Genomic DNA, 19,075 nt, shown 5'->3' with positions numbered 1-19,075 from the left:
GATGTTCACATGTAAGTAAATCTTGTAGAAGTAGATCACAGGTAGACCATTCGTGTGGACTCTAGAGTTATCTTACCCTACAATCCAAAGGTGGTACAACACGCTTTTGTGTGAGGAATCCTTTGAAGATAGAGTATGTCTGCTTTGCTGACTGCAATCAGAGGCTGTGTGTGTTCTTACATAAGAGCATTGTTACACAAACAATAGCTCTGTGCTCTTAGGTAGACATGTTAAAGTCAAGTAGCTAAAGAACCTGGATAACTGGAGATTTAATTTATAGGATACAATTTAGGGTTGGATGTCTTTGCTGCCACCACCAGTTGCCTTTTTGGGAATTGAAGCCCAGCATAATTATTGTTTGTGGGTCGAGTGTTCTAAACTACTTTTGGCATGAATGCTGATCATAGTCTAGCATCTACATACATACATAATTTCTGCAGGGTGCAACTTCAGTTATTTCTTTAAAAGGATGACAACTCCTACAAAAAAAATCATTGGAGTTTGGAACCACTAAAGGCTGTACAGTATCATTCAAAAAGATAAGATTGCGGGTTGACATGCCTCAGTAGGGTTGCTAATGGTGTTTATATTTCAGTAGTATAATAAAGAATTTTCAAATAATGTAAAAGCGTTATATAATGTATTTAATTGTAATTAAATTTAATATAATACAGGCTATACAATGCAGGGCTATGCCAGGCCTGAGGCGTAATGCGATGTGGAGAAATGTGGTGTAGCATGACATGATGTAACATAATGTGCCATAATGTAGTATATTATAGTACACTATAATAAAAGCCTAAAAAAGTACCATATCACAGCTTGTAACAAACTAATACAGTTTAGCATCGCTGCTGTTATTGGCATACAATCTTCACTTTGGTTTAACTCAGTGAATGAGTGTTTTAAATTTCTCCCTTTGTGTTGCTTTTGAACTGATATTGTGACTACATACACCCAACGACCTATTAACTATACTTAATAGTTAATAGTATAGTTAATAGGTTTATGCCTACACCAAACTCAAGAAACAATATCAGAATGTTAAGCAAGGCATTGCTTGCTTATTTAACACATAGATATGATAAAATTAACTTATAAGTTTGTGTGATTACATACAGAGAGCTACATGACTTGTTCTATCTCAAATTCTGTGTGGTGTTATTATCATTGGCAGTCGAGTTTGTCCTGAGAGAACAGCAAGTGTAATAATTATACATACAAGTGTTCCATGCTAGTGCAAGGTGGTCTAGTGGTGCAGTTAGCAATACGCTTGGCTGCAAAGTTTGGAATCGCCAGTTGAATTCCTCTGTGATGCAGTTTTTACCTTAGCGCTCTAAGCATGAGTTTGGGCCGAACACAGCTCTTATTATAGTAAAGATCACTTGTACCCTGGCAGTGGTGTAGGTTTGAGAGATCGTCAGGCATAATTACTGTATGTACAACTATTCAGATAGGAAGGTGACAGAGTGGCATAGATTTTTGATTGTCGATCTACCAAGTTGCATGCCATGTGTTCAAGTCCTGTACAATGCAATCTTTTTCTCAAACTCATAATTACTATGCCTTTGGACAGGTACTGCTCTTGTTGCAGTAAATTTTGCTTTATTTGCTGAGATATTGCCTAGCTTTTAATAAAATACATTTGTAACTTCAATCTGACTTCTCTTTTTATGATTTTGGAAATAGGCTCTTATAGCTGTATGCATTTTAAACTACTAGCATGGATATAGTATATTTTACTTTTAATGGAAATATAACCCAGCTTTGAATTTTGATTAAAAAGTTGAAAAGAGCTGCTTCAGTTCTCAAAGTCACTTATTGACATCTTCCTATGCAGAAGTACTTAAAGGTTGGCTTGCAACAAAATTCACATCACAGTTATTTAGTATCAAAAGATTCACCATGTCTTATTCTGTTGTGCTGTAAGTGCCAAATATGTGGAAATGTGATTACAAGCTCTTAAAAGTTCAAAAACGAAAAGCCGCCATAGATTAGAATCTCTTTATTTCGATGACGTAACCACGAAATTTGGTTATCGTCTTGTCACGTATGTTCTCACGTGAATTGAAAGGCCAAGACAAAGCTCAATATAAAACTTATTGTAGTACTAGTTTATGACAAACACTTCAGGTTTTACCGAAGACCCCGTATCAAATATAAATGCTCGCTACTTTACAGTTTTGTTTCGGTTTGGTCTAATTATTAGGCAAGTCATAATCTGATCATGTGACCCAATAATTTCTGCAGCATTTTTCGATTATCACAAGTGACCAACGGGCTCGTCATGATTATCAGAAAATGATATGTACTCCTTCGAGTTAAGGCTAAAAAATTAAGCGAATTTTTACGGTAAGTTATAAGATACCACTGCTAAAAATGACAGCATTACAATGAGGATAAAACAGACGCGTAAGAACAATAGACATAGTTTTATTGAATGTGTGAAGTACATTTGTGAAAATATTTCCATGAATAAGATTGCAAGAAAGTGTAAACAGAAACCATCTCTCACAACTACATCACATTTGAGTCGTTTTGGAAAGGGAATCCAAACTACGGCGGTCTCGTGGGGCTGCGATTTTCTGTTCATTTTTTAGCTTTTAAGAGCTTGTAATCACCTTTCCACATATTTTGTACCTACAACACAACAGAGTAAGACATGGTGAATCTTTTCATATCAAATAACTGTAATGTGAATTTTGTTGCAAGTCAACCTTTAACCAATTATTGCCTCTAAAGAGTTTGACATATGCGTTGCGAAATTGCATAATTTAAAATTTAAGAATTTGTCTATGCTTGAGGTTAGAAAGAAGAGACGCGCTTCTCCGCAAACTGTCAGTGTCAAAACGCTGTATAATTAGATAATAACTTAACTTTCAGGACAAACCAATATATTAGCTTGACAGCAAGTAGTGTAGAAGTCACTCAGTATGTTACATCTTTCTGCAGGTTTATTGGTTGAGATAAAAATCCCTTATCCACAAAATATTTGAGTAATTTACTCAATTTAGCCATAAACATTTAAAGAGAATATGTTCTGTAATACTCATCATAGCATCACATAATATTATACTAGTACGATTTCCAGTCCCATGCATTGTGAGAGATCATCATGGTTAATCAGTATCTTTATAATTATCCCAAAAGGTTGTAAGATGACCAAGTAGTGTAGTAGTAGTGTGCTTGCCTTACAAACTAGTGCCTTGGGTTTGATTTTCATAGGAGGCAATCTTTTTTTCTCGTAGTATGGCTTCGGATAAACACAGCTCTTATTATACTAAAATTGTATTTTATTATATTACTATATATTACATTATGTAATATTTATATATATTCAACCATGATAGAAATATATATAAATATATAATATTATATATAATATATAATATGTGTATAAATATACATGCATATGAATATATATAATTTTATTGGGCAGTTTACAATTATTTTTAAAGAACAAATATTTAATATATGGTGCCACAAACAATAAAATAAAAAGGTATTGCCATGTGATGTCATAAACGCAAAACAAAGATTTATAAAAGGAAGTCTTAAAGCTACTAAGTTTAAGGATACATTTTATCTTTTTTGGCCAAAACAAAAGATTAAAATAATTATCAATATAATTGTTGAGTGCATCTTCTGGTAAACAGCAAATAAGCCCATCACTTTTTGTATATTGTGGCAGTAGAGAATTGAAACATAATTATTAGGGATGTATGAAGGAGTTAGACCATTCAGTACTTTAAATCCAACATTCTTAGTAAAATAAATTAACATTTATGTTATAAAAATTTGCATTATATTGTACTTTATGTTATACCAACATTTATGTGCTTGTTTTTACTGCTTGGTATTTTTATTTGAACACATAATATTTATGAGAATAATATTGATCATCAGCCTAAAGAATAACCAGAGCTGTTACCTTTCCAGAGAGAAGACAATTTCAACTTTTACAATGTTTAACATTTAGTCCTTTCAAACTTTAGTGTCTCACATGTACCACTGTCTTTCAGCATCTCAAACATCCAGGTTATTAATTGCTTGTTGCAAACATGGCAGAGGGAAAACAACTCTTAACCTCCCAGTAGAACTTACTCTGTGTCATGGTTATTTGCTATGTTTGACTACTTATGTATAGATACCTATCCATACTCTAATCTATAAAGAACCTCTCATCTTTCAAAAGAGTTCAAGAGAGATCAGGCCATTGAGTCGCTAGCATTGATAATATCTGTCTAGCGCTGTTGTCACTGAGGTGAACTCATGAACAATAAACTTGGTATTTTTGATGAAACGAGATGTAAGATGAAGCCAAACAATGTTTGGCAACAACTCACATACCGTAAAACCTCTATTTGAATGGTCTCCTACGAAAAAGATTGAAAAATAGACTGCCATAGCATTCAAATAGAGGTTTTACAGTAGGTTAAAATTATCTTGTTGCTGCCAAAGGAGGTATTGCTTTTTGTTAAATTATTTTGAAGTAATATTACACCAGGAAGATTTTTCGAAGTTGTGTTTCTGCTGAGAGAGTTGTAATGACTTCTGTTCTGTTTACTATTTGAACTATGGTTTTTTAAGGACTTCGCACCAAACCAACTCAAACCCCAAAACCCTCATTAGCAAAACAAATACAACATCGATATCCATTCCATTTACTTGTATTTTTGTCGCTATGTACATTGCAAGATATGATTAGTCAATTCCATAGACATAATAAACCTATAAATATAATAAATAAATATAGGTTTATTATATCTACGGTCAACTACATGTCGTACTCTGTCAATAATGGATAAACATAGTATGCAACGTTTCACTGATCTTGTGTCAGCAACTGGGTCAAAACTGTTTTACAATCGTTTTACGATTCACACTAAACAGATTTTGATCGGACTAGAAGCAACTCATCAGATAAATCGTCCTGGTGTAAATACACCACAAGTCGCATAGTCACAATCGAAAGTATAAAAAAAATTTTCTCAGATTAGTTATAGTCTGAAATAGTTAAATGTCCGGCATCGCAACGGGTAATAAAAAAGGTTTTTGCATAGAAAAAGTTAACATTAATCATTATATAAAATGTTTACCATTCTAACTTTTAAATGAAGATGTTTGCTCATTTTTGTGCGTGCTGTAAGTTTATGCCATATCTATATATATAAACCTCCAAGTTTGTGTGTATGTATGTGTGGGTGTTTCGGTTTGATCTTGGAACCTCCCGTTCACCAAGCAAATATCTTACCTATTAAGCTACACGAGATTGATGAATTCATTGGACAACATATGTCACTATGTGGGTGAAAATATGCATACCGCTCTGCGTACAGCGCAACATGATTTTATGCTTGCTCTCATGGCTCTCGTTAGTAACTTTAACAATAGGGATACTAGCTTACTCAAATTAGCCATTGGCAACGGCCAGGCTAATGGCAAGTGGCAGGCAACTACATCACCTGTCACTGTTTATAAGCTGATTTTTAATACTTGCGCAATGCAAGACTTTCCACTGGTATATTATATTTATAGCATTTTGGGAAGTCTGGGCACATAATTTTTTGTAGTACACTGACGGTCCGGTGTGCCATTAAAGATTGGCAGGTGTAATAAACTTATCTACAACTATTCCATAGTATATCAATATGGCTACATGGTGTAGTGGTTAGTGCACCTGTCTGCAAAACTGGTGTTTCCAAGCTCAGTTTCAGTGCGAAGCAGTTTTTTATTCCTAATACTAAAACACAAGCGCTGCTAGCGCTGTAAGCGTACATATTTTACCGCTATAACTGAAAATACAACAGACCAACAAATTATCAATCACTTAAATATATATATAAATTAATCACTTGAAAATGTTTCATACAGATTGCTGTCATCTCCTTTCGTGAATATAAAGAATGGCTTAAGGTGCTACTCAATTACTTAATTTGATTAGAATAAAATAGACTCACATAAATGCTACTGACAGTCGTAAGTATAAGCACTGTAGGTTAGGGATAAATCAATATAAAACCCTTTATTTGATCAATCTTCATTGCGGTAATCAATAGTCATACTTTACAAAAAAATTTCCACAAGGTATCACAGCAAATAAATTTGCTAAAAAGCAGCAATAAAAAAACAACAAACACAAAATAAAAAACTATAGTCTAATTAAAAAAAATAATGAATAGTCTAACTAATATAATAATGTTGGAACTGAATGCATAAAATATGTAAAAAGCAAGCTTGAGGATTAATATGAGTGTTTAAACAAAAAGTGGACAAATAAAAGCTCTGTGAAAATAGTATGCATATCTATGACAACGAATTTCTAGTTATGAAAACAACGTATAATATAAAAATGGTAAAATAGGTAAAACTATATGGTGAATGTTATTATTGGTAAGAGGATAGTAGGTGTAGTTTGAGTTTTGTTATAAAAGATTGCAGAGGAAGAGTTCTTAAATGAGTGCAGAGGTTGTTAAATGAATTTAGCAGGTTACTGTTGAGTGTGTTGTGGTTTATGGCACTAGCTAATTTAAATCTGGTCCTGGTTTTGTGACCGTGGTTTACGGTTTGAAAGCTATAGCTGAGATATTAGGGCAGTTATTGTAGAGTATTGAATGAGCAGTGAGGCAGGTAAAGGACTGTGGCAGCTTAGGTAAGGGAAGAACACCAGTAGTGCTTGTTATTAAGTTGGTAGGTGGTAAATGATGGTTTGTATGGGGTATGTTTAGGTCTGCATATAAGTCGTGAAGCTTTTTTTGTAAAATAAATAGTGTGTTGGTATATTTTACAGGTGTTGTAGGGTAGAACACATGTAGGCCATATATAAGATAGGAATGGATAAAATTATAGTAATATAGTCTGGCAGTATCAATGTACATAAGATGACGAATGTTATAAAATAAACATAGGTTAGATGATATTTTATTTGAAATGAATGAGATGTAGTCTAGCCATGATAAAGAGTCGTTGATGATAAAGCCAAGTAGTTTAAAAGTAGATTGTCTTGTTAGGGTACTGCGGCAGATAGAAATTGTCAGAGGGAAATTCAATGGTGGATTTACTAAGATATAGTAAGATTTCGAAATGTTAAGAGGCATCTGATTTGTCACATACCACTGTTGGATAAGTCTTAGATCTGAATTTATTTTAGATTGGAGACATTAATCCTCTTCAACACCATTAATCCCATTAATCACCATTAATCCCATTGATCACCTTTAATCTTGTTTAAGTTTAATCTCGCTAAAGAAGAACTTGTTGATTCAACTTCTAACGTATATATCAAAACAATTTCTTTTTATACATCTGATTGACTGATAACACCAATGATTCTCACTCAATACATCTCTTGCAATATGAGTGGACTGGTATGAAGCCCTCATGCGTAACATCATACAAAGTTATACCCTATAATATGAAGTAACATCATCATTGTTACACCAACTATGTAATACTTCAATGTAATCAAGTCTATCTCAAGGGCTGTATGGCTTTGCTTTTTATAGACAGAAAATTATTCGGTAGTTTGTAGTTTCGTCGTCAAGATACTTGAGAATCTGTTAGGCGTGACTAACGATCACTTTCTCCTTTTGTATTTACGCAGCGATCTCTGGCTGTTACGCTCGCTTGTGTAATGTCAAGTGCTCGCTTGTGTAATGTCAAGTTCATCAGCGTATCTGTTTTATGGCTTTGTTAAACCTCATGCTACAAGCATCTTCACTTCTTCTAAATGGATGGCCTTTACTGATATTCTGGTCACGTATCAGTTTCATTTATTGTAGGGTAAATAATCCTATACGTTCAATTTGCAAAAACTAGAAAATAGGACAAAGAGACATTAAAAAGGGATATCGTATAATAATGGATGAAGCAATTTTAAATATACTGAATACCGAAGCAGCCTCGTTTACTTCAGGCAAAAAAATGTTAGTATATTTTGGCTGCTTGAATGGAAATTTTGGGTAAAAAAGCTAAAAATCATAACATGACTTCATGATTAGGTAAAAAATGAAATAATTAAGTCTGAGATCCGCTACATCTATACTTTTTTTTACAAACCTGAAGTGTTTTTGTATTTACTTAAACAAGATGAACTTACATAAGATTTTGGTAGATTTTATCAGAAAGTATCGGTAGTTTTCTACCCTTTGCAGTTGTTTTTGATGCTTGATGATGAGGATGATCTGACTGCCAAATCGTTTCAATATTAAGATTGAAAAACATTTGATATCGATTTAAACATTAAAAAAAATGCGTGCAAAATGATGTCACTAGTCGAAATAGTTGCTATTTGTTGCTAGAGTTGATATCAGCTACTGCATTCAAGTTGTAGTGTTACACATCTCTATTCTATCTGTCTCTTTGTAACTATAGACATCATAATCGCACTTTTACTCGATCTGAGCATTTTAACCACAGATCATGTTTTGTAGATTTTAATCTTAAAACATCCTGGCAGTCAGATCACCTCAAATATAAAAACCGATCGCAAATAATAGAAACACACGAATACTTTCTGATAAAATCTACAAAGATTTTGTGCAAGTTCATATTTTAAACAAGTCAGCTGTATTTGACTTAGCTGGTCTTAAAAATGAACTTAACAAATTTTTTGTAGATTTTACCAAAAAGTGTCAGTATTGTTCTACCATTTGCGATTGTTTTTGATGTTTGAAGTGATCTGACTGCCAGAATGTTTCAAGATTACAATATCTCAGCAACAGCCTTGTTTTGGTGCCTTCTTGATCAGCTTTACAGGGTATGAATAGAAACTTGGCTACAGAGAGTCCTGGAGGAGCCTTCACTAATTACCACTCTTCATTACGACCTCCCTGTAACAGGTTAACTCAAGCATCAAACTCCTAAGCTAGTTATTTATTCATAGCAAGCTGACATAATACTGATTGATGATGCGTATCGACTGCTACGAACCTCGTGACATAGCTATAACAAAAATGCAAAGAAGTGTGACTAGGCGATGGCAAATCTAGTCAAAGAGAGGATGGAGAAGGAGGGATAGCGAGTACTGTAGGTGTAACTCAAGCCAAAATACGAAAGATTGTGAACAACGCAGAAGGAAGTGAAATGGACTTGATTGTAAGTAAGCTAAGAATCGTAGTTGTTATCATTTACACTTCTATGTAATGATAAGACACATCGCTCTATAGAAGCAGTTGTTTTATGGAAACAATCTCTTTAGGTAAAGCGTCATTCTATGTAAACTATAACTTGATGCAACTGCTGCCTGAAGTGAACCTCCCTGAACAACTGCTTGAACAAATTCTAACCTTTGTCATAATAAAATTTTCATTTTCACCGTCTGTAAATATACATTTAGTTTCACTATATAAATATTACTTCTGTGTTAGGTTTCCTTTCTAATGTTGCCATTCTCCGCAAACTATCGCTTTCTTTACAACTTTTGAACTCTTTTTAACAATATTTTGTATTTTGTGAAAGATGCTCTAGCAAAATCCTTCCTTAAGGTTTTTTTCTGAATGTCTTTACCTATATATTTGACCTCTCAACATAAACTTGACACGCTGGTCATTTCCTTCATCAGATATGAATCACTATTAACTAGAAATTGTCCTCTCTTGTGTTAACCTGCTAAAACACTGGTATCTAAACAAATTGCTGACGGCATTTTGTACCAACAAAAGTTTTTCAAAAAATCAATTTTTATTTATTACAGTAAACTATAAAGTTTATTTATTACGAATCATGTTTATTTATAAATAAACTAGTAAGTTTATTTATTACAATAAACTAACAACTGGCAACAGAGGCATTTTAGCCAGTATATTCTGGACGTACCATAGTTGCCTTGCTATGCAGTATGAATGCATAGTGATGGACTAGCCGCAAATAGGGGGTGAGGAGCTGAAGTGAGTGACAGAAGTTCTACTATAATGTCCAACTGTCGGCAAAAAGATTGCACCACACGGGAACTAGATATTCCCAGATTCCCAGTCAAGTCCATTCATTATCAACTGTACTCCTCAGCTACCTTGATGTATGGAGGAATAATTATGCACATATTTATTACATATGATGATCTCTCACCGCACATGTGACTGCCAGCGTACTAGTGTTTATAAATTGGCTAAGTATGCCATTGCTATATGTATGAAAGCACAGCAAATTAATCTTATGGATTAAGTTATTTATGAAAAAGGCGCTGTCTAAAAGGGCTATGGATTTTATGTCCATGGATTAAAAAGTTGTGGTATTAAAGGTCTATGTATGAAAGGGCTACAAATTAAGGCTTATGGGTTAAGAGCTATTTATGGAAAAGGTAATGCCTAAAAGGGCTATAAATAAAATGTCTATGTATAAAAGGGCTACAAATGAAAATGCTTTCTGTAGAATGTACAAAAGCAGTTGAGATTTTAGACACCAGCTAAACGTCAGCAACTAACACGCTCTCTGCGTAGACTGTTTGAAAAGAAAGATATATTTAAAATAAAATTAGCATTTAGATAGCGGCTTCTACTTAAACTGTATAATCAACTTGTACACATATATCATCCCTGAGTAAAAGGCTGGTCGTATTGTCTCCTAATTTAATCTGTCACCCAACCACGAAATGGCGCAATGGTTTCGTAACTCACTTCTTATCAACCAGCATTTTAATCTAGCGACATTGGAACCACTCCACCCTATGACTATAGCGATACTTCTCAAAAGATTTAGATGAAAGATTAAGTTGGATTAAGCGGGTGAGGCAAACTGCAACTTTACTGTCGTATAGTAAGGAGAATGATAACAGAATCTTAACCCAGTAATAAGAAAGTTAACACACTGTTTGTTATAGGACTACAATTTAACACGGTTTTTGTTTTGACTTGTTAACCAAAACCATAATAGCTAAAAATTATTGGCCAAATTAAAACAATAACTGTCATTATTTACTTTTCTATCATAATACCTTATTTAATACACAATAATAACACCTGTGACAATTAAGACTGTCATTAGCCTTTCTAAGTCATCATTGATCTCCATTATTTTGAAGCAAATATAAAAAATTAAAAGGTTATCGTATTCCGTTCATGTCAAAAAACCTCATAATGGCATGCTGTGCCATGCCAAATATCTTATGCATGACAACTGCTTGATTAATAGTTTCTGTGGTGTGATAGTCATAACTCGAGTTAGTATTCTCTATCACTATATTTCATACTGCAAGAAAATTAGTTACTTCATGCTCACAATCAAGTGATAATAGCACTTTAAAAGTATCTGCTTTTATGATTCAATAATTTCCAATGCATAATCAACTCTTTAAACAAGTACTACTATAAAGTCTTTAAGAACTTGAGATAAATATAATTAAAATTATCAAGCCTATAAAATTAGATAATATTTTTAATTTGCTGTTGGAGCTATAAGGCTAAAAGTTATTTTAAGTTTGGTGTCAATGAGAGAGAGCTGACTGAAAATGCATAATTTAAATGTTTTACCGTAAATTTTTCCTTACAAAAAATATGTATAAAACATCACATAATAAAACATTCAGTTTTGCTGAAATGCAGTTAGCTTAGTAAGATTAGTATATGCTTCAGTTGTTGACTAACTCCAACATACACTAATCTTCTTTTTCTGCTATAATGAATGTTAATGTTTGTCTGTAATCTGTCTGTCCGTGTGTCCAGTTATAGAGATGAAGTTTTATAAATGTAAAATCTACTTTGCACTAAATTTAGACTCAAACCCTACAGTGCTACAGACAGGCATTTATCTGATACATCACGCTGTCCAACTAGCTATACTATGGAATAAGTTGTGCATATAATTATTACACCTGTCAATCTTCCATGACTTAATGCTTAACATTTCAGCTAGCGTTACGCATGCAGCCATATCAGAAAAATGATATGTGCCCATATATAAAGAAAAATGTTTAATTTTACATAACCAACAAGACTATTGCAATCAGTATAAAGCTGTAGTAGGCACTACAGCCGGTACACTATGAATTACACGGAAATAAACGAACAGCTTCATTTAAAAGTTACAATAGCAAATTTAGGATATGTTAGTTGAAGTACACTTTTTGAACAAAAATTATTTTTATTGCTAATGCAACCTCGGGTCTTCATCTAGTTTTTAAGAGTTGTGTCCACCTATCTGTTCAGAGCAACGATTCAAGCTAGGAGAGAAGATTGGGTCGTATGTGATTTGAACTCATGGCACTTTCTTTAAAAACCAGACACTCTTCTACATGGGCTAATTTACCATCTTTCAGCATGGTGGAATTGTTGTGCTTAATATCTGTGCTTTATTGGCATGCTTGATGATCTCTCATGGCACACAAAACTGCCAGAAAGCTAGTAGAAATAAAAGCCATTTAAAATAGTGATATTCTAGTCAAACCACTTATTACCAGTTTTCCCTGTGATTAAAGTCTTGCTGTTTCTATCTGATTTTTACATAATAAACAAATGAGTATGATAATTCTTTTACTAGATATTGCTCGCCGCTTTTCTCCACATCGGATTCAGTCAGCGAACATTTCCAACTACGATAGACACAGGAACAACTTGGCCAGACTTTTTCAACATACAAGAGCAAGCAACTCCAGCCTTACGCACAATATTTCCACGACCTTCACCAGAACCTTTTCCTGAAAATGATGAAAACTCAACTGTTGTTTACCCTGAGCCGGAGCAGATAGCATCATCTACCCCGACATCAACATGGAAACTTATTGAACAAGTCACTAAGTTAACCCGAAGAGATCAAGCGAAAGAACCTGCTCGAAACATTGATGGCTTTGCGCATAATAAGCCTACCTATTGGACAGATCACAAACATATAGAAAAGAACAGATCGTACATTCCGATAATCGCTACAGCTTGTACTATTATTGGTCTGCTGGTTTTGTTCCTTATTTGGCTCGTTGGAATGCACCAGATCAAAAGCAAGCGACCAACCAGGCGAAAGAAATTGATGTTTCATAAGAAAATAACCATTCATACTAACAACTCTACAGCCATTAGGTGTCTTATGCAGAGCCTCGAGAAATGCTAGCATGGTACCAGTGAGATAAGCGTTCTACAGAAGTTGCGTCTATGTATAACTGTAACTACAGTATGAATAACCGCTCTATGAATTTGCTACAAGAACAAGCTAATTTTTAGAGTAGCTCTTTGGATTATTTTCTCTGTAGAGCAACTTTACAGATAAGCTCTAAAAACTCATTCTACAAAGGAACTGTGTGAGGCAACTTCATTGACCATTTCCAATATGGGGGCTGAGGACCGACTCATGATATGTGGTTGAAACAGAAACAAAACCAGCTACAATTTTTCTAGAACATTCCATGACTTGAAGTATATCAGATATCACAAACCAGCTTTAAAGACATAATAAGCATTTCAAAAGTTCGCTATTATATAATTCACAGCTAAGTTGGTAACAAGAACTTTTTAACATGAAATAATACTCGCATATGAACTATTTACATTATTTCCAGACAGACAGCACTTTGTGTTTTACCTTTCTTAGATACTGCTATTACCTGTATAAAATTTAACACTTTGAGACCTGCTTTTCTGTGCGATAGGGTTTGTAAGTTGGTTGGCCAAATTTGAAACTAGTTTTTTTTATAAAAATTTGTTTAGATTAATTGTTTGGGACAGAAAAAGAAACCAACACTGTAGACGCGTGTTACAAATCTATAAAGGTTAAAACACCAGAACTAAAAGTATACACTAAAATATTTTTGTACATTTTTTAATTTCTGAGTTTTCTGGAAGACTTTTTGCTCAATTTTGATACTGTACATATTGAATTCTTATTGGGTATTCAAATTTGTACAAATAATTTTATGTTGTTGATTGTGTATTCTTCTAAATGTATATTGAGGAACAAAGACTATAAATTTTACTTGTTTTTGACTAATGTTAGTCAATCATACATGCATATGTGATATCTCTGTTACAACTATTCCAGTTAGCTGCTTTTTGTGTGAGTTGTATAGCCGGTAGTTGTATAGGCTGTTGGGAGAGTATGTTTTGGTCTATACACAAGCTATAAATTAATAGATAAACAGTTTATCATTTTAACTAAATGTGCGCAATTCAGAGTACTCTACCAAGAAACATACAATGAACCTCTATGTTGAGTTGATACTAGATGAATGCCCGGTGTTGCATGGTATTAAAACAGCTTATAAACAGTGGCAGGTAATGCAGTTGCTGGCCACTTGACATTAGTATAGCACATTGCCAATGGCTAACTCAAGTAAGCTAGTATACCTATTGCTAAACTTTGGAAAAAGAGCCATGAGAGCAAGCTTTAGTGACATTGCGCCGTAACGCAGTGTGCTATGGTATTTTACGTAATCTAGATAAGGATTCATATAGCCAAATGAAACCACTGCATCTCGTGTAGCTCAATGGGTTAGTTTATCGCCTGTTGAACGGGAGGTTCTGAGATCAAATCTTCTGCAATACGGATTCTTCATAGCTATAGCTGTAAGACCGAAAAACAGACTTTGAGATTTATATACAGGATATAAATTTGGAAGCCAGAATAGAGAGCCAATTATTTTTAGCTCAAGCTAGCGATTGAAGATGAATCAATGGTATCCTAGTGAAGCGTATAGAGTTAGACGCTATGAATCACCAGTTACTAGCTTGCCCAAGCGCTCAATGAGATGTTTTTAATAACTGAAATACATTGGAAAAAACTGCAACTTTATTGACAAATGCAAAACAACAACACAGTGGTAAAACAATGGATTTGTACTTTCGATTCTTGCTTGACTATGATTGGATCTATAGCTGTCAGTTATAACGCTTACAAAGATGAACTTGCACATAATCTTAGTAGATTTTATCAGAAAGTATCGGTATTTGTCTACCCTCTACTGATTGTTTTTGATGTTTGAGGTGATCTGACTAGCAGGAAGTTAAAAGATTAAAATTGACAAAATTTGATCGTGATTAAAATGCTTAGAAGAAAAATATGTAATAGATAGTTTAATAGACTTACTAGCTCAAATAAATAACTTGAATTTAACATTAAAATCAAACCACTCTTATAATATAGTGGTTTGGTTATAAATAAAAACTGTTTTAAAAATAAAACAGCATCTAATAAAAATCTATTTAATTTTATTGTAAGCAGTTTGCCAGGAATTATTATATAGTAGCGTTTTACAAATTAATTCAACTGTCGAATTACAACTTCAGAGCTGCCTATCTACTATAATTGTCTCCTTTATAACATCATATATAAGACTTTGTTGGAACTTAGGCAATCTATAAGGTGGTCCAGACACCACACATGGCATTATGTGAGCCCCTTCATAGCAGGCTGATGAAGCATCGGTATGGTCTGTCACGAAAGAGTGATATATAATGAACTGTATAATACTTCCACTTAAGCTGGAGGTAGATGGCTGCATTGTTGGAGTGAAGTTTTCTATGGTCACCTTTAATGAATACTATAAACGACTTTAAAAATTGACAGAATTGCATAAATTATGACTTCACATTACTGATTGCATCACCTGTTTTCCTTATCTTTCATGTAATTAGTTAATGGTAGATGTGTGAAGCCTTAGGGTACATGGAATGCTTGACTGTATGTGTTATAAATGTTACACACTGTTTTATTAAATTTTTCATGTTGTTGTTGGATATTGTGTGAATATCCGACACTTTACTGTGATTAGCCAATAATGCAAAAGTTTGTTTTCGCAAAAAGCTAGGGAGCTGTTAACTGGACTCGCTATATATAGCGCAGTGAATCCGTGTTTAGGTGGAAGCTTCAGTAAGAAGAGCAAAATATGTGAACTGAGCTACTGAGCCGCTCTGCCTTTCTCTGTTGGCAGACAGAGACCATTTTGTAGCAGCGGAGGCTGCTGATTTGTTATTGGCAGAGCAAAGGTATCTGCCATCAGGTTGGGCGTTACGAGCGTGTAACACCATGGTTGTTAAGGCTGATGATAAAGGTGAGGTTAGTGTGCCATCATTGCAGCTGGGTGCTGCGTAGCAGCTTTTTGCTGTTTTACTCCCAGTTGTATGAGTTCACAGATGAAACAGAGCAAGCGACAGTTGTGAAAATTGTTAGAACACAGGCTATTATAGTCTGCTAAAAATATTAGATATTTCAACTGTTATTTAAAATGGAGGCAGATAAATACAAATTCATGGCAGATGGCCTCTTGTTATCAAGCTGATTAGAGATCTGCTATCATAAACAACCCCCAACCATAGACAGTCTTAGTTGTCTTGACTGACTGCGAGTGAGAGAAATCTGAAAAAAATTTTTGTAGACAAGTTTTAAATCCCAGTTTGGTTACTAAATAGGAGAGCTTATTGAGACACACCCTTGTTTTTAAGCCCAATAATTACAGAATGCATGTCTCAAGACACTTCCTCCGGCTCCAACTGTTTGTGACTATCAAGTTGACAACTAGGATTTCAAGAAGACGTTTTTTATGTAGATAAAAAAACGAAGTTAAAAAAAATAGTTGACATAGGACTCTGGTTAATCAAGTCATACCTTACCAACTTGTAAATATAGATTAGTACTCCAACAGGATATATGATAATGACTTGCTATGAATATCAATTTCGTCTCATTGTTTATCTGTTTGCGAAAAATATTCTATATATATAATATTCATATTTTAACCTGACATTCTGACTAGCACATCTTTTATCAATGTTTGAACTATTTCAAAATCCTAAGTAGCGAGCAAAATATTCCTACATCAGTGATACGTCAGGCCTCATTATTTTCTGTAGCTGTAGACCCTACATAGGGTTACCTTAAGCTACTGAATTAGCTGGCAGATAATCAGTTCAGAGCAGCCAGGGTCATACATCGTTTAGAGTCGTGACAACTCTGATAAGTTTATTAGGAAATCTTCAGGAATAAAAATGAGGAGCCGGAAAGAGGAGTGGCTTCCGTGGCAAGGGAAACCAGATGGTGCATGAGTCAGCTCGCAGCATTGAGCAAACCGGAATCAAATAACCAGTAAATAAATCAATCAGAATAAGACAGTAAATGTAACTGGTGAATCACTTTTTTAATTGTTCGGTCAGTTGGAACCTCTCAGTTTGAGAGACTCTCAAGCAGAGATAAATAGTAAGTCTCTATACAGTGATAGTGTGGTGATATCTGGATGCGCCAGTGCTGAAACACTACGCTGGACCGATAAGCCAATTATGTTTTCATAGGGCACTATCGTAGAGCGATGTTTGCGCCACTCCTTATGTCAAGGTATATGTCTGCAGATGAAGCAACAGGAGACCTATAATATGCGCACAAGTGTAATGCTGTTGGTCGATAAAGCAAGACCTATATGCGCACAAGTGTGATGCTGTCGGTCGATAAAGCCATTTCGATGGCACTAAAATGGCGCATCACACTGATGTTTCGCTTCCAAACAGTGACTCTGAATTATGACAGAATGAGAGCGACATGACTGTTTCCATGATGGCATTGCATCAGCATATGTGGGTATGCGGCCCAAATATCGATGTATGGAAACTTAGTTTAAGTAGCAAAACCTCTCTAGTCATAGGAGGGTGGGAAAAATATGAGTATGTCAAAGAAACACAAAAGTTATTTGCTGCAGTTAAACCGGGAAATACAGAGAAGAACATAACTAAACAGAGTACACTATACATGTAGAAGTCCTGAAAGGTTGACCTAAAAGTGGTTAGTTATAGCAGTTTAATTAAAAACAAATTTATGACATCATCAAGACTGCTGGCTTTTAGGCCTGAAAGTAGAATGAAAATTTAGTGAAAGGATGTTTGCTCTTGTCATGTGTTATTGCAGTAATAAGTCGTGTCAATCTTTTGTTAGCTTGAGTAGACAGTTTTAAACTCTTATGGTCCTATAACTGGCGGAGAACTGGCTTTGGCATAGCCTATCCTAGTTTCATGGCTTGTTAACCAATATGAATTACTGGCTGTGCTACTCTGCGTTGCTGGGTATTGAAAATCAGCTTATAAACAATGAGAGGTAATGAGAGTTACCTGCTACTTGCTCTTAGCCTGGCACATTACCAATGGATAATTTGTGTAAACTTACTAATACGAGCTACCACTTCTCATGTCGTTGCGCCATCACTTTGCGTGATGACGGAGAGCGGTAAGGTACACGTATTTGCTTCCATATAGCAATATATATCGCCTAAGCAATTCATCAAGCTGGTCTGGCTGAATTGGTACGGCATCGGACTAGCAAACCAGAGGGTTTGAGATCAAATCTTCGGCGATATGGATTCTTTATTCCAAGATTATAATAAATATAGCCGAAACTACACACATACACACCAACTTTAAAAATATATACATATATATGAATTGTGTCGGATTTCCAGGATAAACATTGTGCTAGAATGGAAATCATCAACATTAGCAAATTTGGGAACAATATATATTTCTTGTGTTAGAATTGTAGAGTGTATTTATGGAAAAAAGCTCTTCTAGTCGATCTTGTAAGATGATTAATAATAAATGTGTATTGCTTATGCCTTTTAACACTTCACTTGTTTGTTATATAATTGGTTTGTGCTTTTTGTATTAAATCCTTTGTAGGAAAGTGTCAAAAGCTTATGCCAGGTTAAAATAGTGTCACTTGCTCTAATGAATGTGAATAGAGGGTCTGTACAGATTTGGAGAAGCGTAACAGTTTAATATATGATTAATTACAAAGCTAACACAAACTAAAAGCTATTTGGCTAAAACAATAGATGCATTCATTTAGTTTGAGAGAGATAATATCTTAAGTTATTTTATTACATTGCAACATGTGGTAAACCGTTTGATCCTAGATTTTTTATACTGTAAATATAACTGTTATAACTAATTTATACTGTTAGTGTCATTTACTCAAAATTGAAAATGCCAGGCAACATAGTTGAAGAAACATCTTGTTTGAAGTGTTATGGAATCCATGCAGATCAATCATAATCATAGGACAACTCCTTGTATTTACTGGTATTAAAAGGAAAACTACAAAGACATCACACACATATTGATTATAGGTACATATGTGTTAATCGACCACTGCTTTGCATCAGACCTGCTATCCCTTTGTC

The 19,075-nt window shown here is 34.4% G+C and overlaps 1 long non-coding RNA gene across 1 annotated transcript; it reads left to right on the top strand.

Moving 5' to 3' along the window:
* Window positions 1–8,959: 8,959 nt before the first annotated feature.
* LOC137401676 (uncharacterized) lies at window positions 8,960–13,879 on the top strand. The gene is made up of 2 exons (XR_010979371.1): window positions 8,960–9,096; window positions 12,472–13,879. It is a non-coding gene; the product is annotated as an uncharacterized lncRNA (long non-coding RNA).
* The last annotated feature ends 5,196 nt before the right edge of the window (window positions 13,880–19,075 follow it).

The sequence above is a fragment of the Watersipora subatra genome, chromosome 8 (assembly GCF_963576615.1).
Source record: "Watersipora subatra chromosome 8, tzWatSuba1.1, whole genome shotgun sequence".
Taxonomy (NCBI): domain Eukaryota; kingdom Metazoa; phylum Bryozoa; class Gymnolaemata; order Cheilostomatida; family Watersiporidae; genus Watersipora; species Watersipora subatra.
This window is presented reverse-complemented; position numbering and strand designations above follow the sequence as displayed.